At 37.2% G+C, this 2,004-nt stretch overlaps 1 long non-coding RNA gene across 1 annotated transcript; it reads left to right on the top strand.

Annotated features, from left to right (window-relative positions):
* Positions 1–44: 44 nt before the first annotated feature.
* On the top strand, positions 45–1,263 carry LOC136070530 (uncharacterized). The gene is made up of 3 exons (XR_010631751.1): positions 45–178; positions 398–480; positions 599–1,263. It is a non-coding gene; the product is annotated as an uncharacterized LOC136070530 (long non-coding RNA).
* The last annotated feature ends 741 nt before the right edge of the window (positions 1,264–2,004 follow it).

The following is a 2,004-nucleotide window of genomic DNA, read 5'->3' as shown; positions in this document are numbered from 1 at the left end:
GGTCAGCAGGTTTGTGCCTATCTTTGGGTCTGTGTGTGCATGTGTTTCATTTCCTTGGTTCTGACCTTTTTTCTATTAATAAAAAATGCTTCATTTACTGGGCAGCTAATCTATGAAAAGTTGCCTTCGGACATCTCAGAAAGGCATGTATTACTATTGGATCCTATCCTAGGGACAGGTTTGTAGTTCTCATGTGGAAATCATTATCCTTTTTTGAATTGTTGTTGGTTCTTATGTAAGGGACTCTATATAGTTTCCTTGCTCATATGGGGCTCCATTTGTTTCCATTCCTGTCTAGTCGTATACACCCTATATAATTTGAGCATGCTTTAGATTGCTGCAAATTTTTATTGTTACCTAAGGCAAGAACAACTAAGAGTTTTACCTTTTCCTCCAGGAAATTCGGCTGTTCAAGCTATCTCTTTACTTCTAAGGAAGGGTGTACCAGAGTCCAACATTATTTTTCTTAATCTCATATCAGTAAGTTACTTTTGTCCATGAGTGCTTACCTTAAAAAAAGTTCTTTTTGTTTCCCGCTTTCCCATGATTATGCATAGATTCATTCCTAGTAACGCCGCTACATTATTAATCTCACCAGGCACCTCAGGGTGTACATGTGGTCTGCAAAAGCTTCCCAAGAATAAAAATTGTCACTTCTGAGATTGAGATGGGTCTAAATAATGATTTCCGTGTCATTCCTGGCATGGGTGAGTTTGGCGACCGATATTTTGGAACGGATGATGATGACCAGCAAGTGGTGGCCCCTTCACGGTAGTTCCATTGAGGCTGCTGATTAGTCCAAACCCCTCATTTTGAGTTTATCATCAGCACTAAAGTGTGGATAAATAGCTGAATTTGCTTAAATCATATTGTGCTGGCCCAGGTCATTCAGAATTTTGAAACAATTTTGACTCAATTGAAACTTAGAAAGTATCTTCTTTTTATTCCACACTTTTTTTACTTCGTTTTTAGAAATCCGGGGTCCCTTGGGGTGTTTGGCTGCAAGCCCTTTTGTGTTTATAATATGACATTACAACATAAATGTATTGGATAGCAATTTATTACAGTAGGCAGTTGGAATCTTTTTTTTTGCTCTCAGACTGTTCTAGATAGTCAACCCCCAATAAAAACTTGCCTTTATAGGGGGGGAAAGTATAAAAAAGTAATCTTTACTGTCACAAGTTGAAACTGATTAATGGCCTTCCCATGATATATGTATTTGTGAACCCATATATTTACTTAATAAAATTCTTTGTTGCTTCATCTTTGTTACACTAGTCTGAATGTGCCCTTAATTGTGTTTATATTCTGGTTTTATTCCTTTCAGATATTTGTTGCCGCTTTATTATTTAAGATAAGTTAGTATGATATTTGAAGGGGATTGAGATAGGTCTAAAAAATATATACAAATGGGTGCATGAGACAGATTAATAGAAACCACAAAAATTTGTTTGTGTTTTATAAGCACCTCTTAAAGTTGTTAAAAAAGAGCAAAGTGGATGATGGAAGAGAGGTTTTCCACACAATATTTTAGTCCACGAGAGGTGAATATGAATTTTGTAGTAGTGGATGGATTTGCCACTTCCACTTGGCTAAGAGAGTGATCACTCATTGCTTTATCCGAGGATGATAAAACTCCTTGGGCTAATCTTTGGACACGTGTTGGTGCATGATTCTGGGGGTATATTCCATGAAAGCTGATCTATATAGGTTGGTGCTAGTGGAAACTTGGTTTTTGCACTTTCGTCCTGTTATCTATATATCCCTTTTTATCCAAAGCCAATACCAACTGATAGCTTGTAACCATGTCGGCCTTTGTAGGAAAGTATGCAGGTGAGTCTCTCCTCTCTCACTCTTTCTATCAAGCTTTATGATTGCTTAGAATGTAGATAAGAATGAGATGTGACAAGCTCTCTGTATGGCTTGTATATTCTTTGCATACATTATTTTCATTTGCATGCGAGTTTTAGCAGCTTTCATTCCACATAGCAAAGACCATCCTGC

This window comes from Quercus suber, unplaced genomic scaffold (genome assembly GCF_002906115.3).
Source record: "Quercus suber isolate HL8 unplaced genomic scaffold, Cork oak 2.0 scaffold_239, whole genome shotgun sequence".
Lineage (NCBI taxonomy): Eukaryota > Viridiplantae > Streptophyta > Magnoliopsida > Fagales > Fagaceae > Quercus > Quercus suber.
This window is presented reverse-complemented; position numbering and strand designations above follow the sequence as displayed.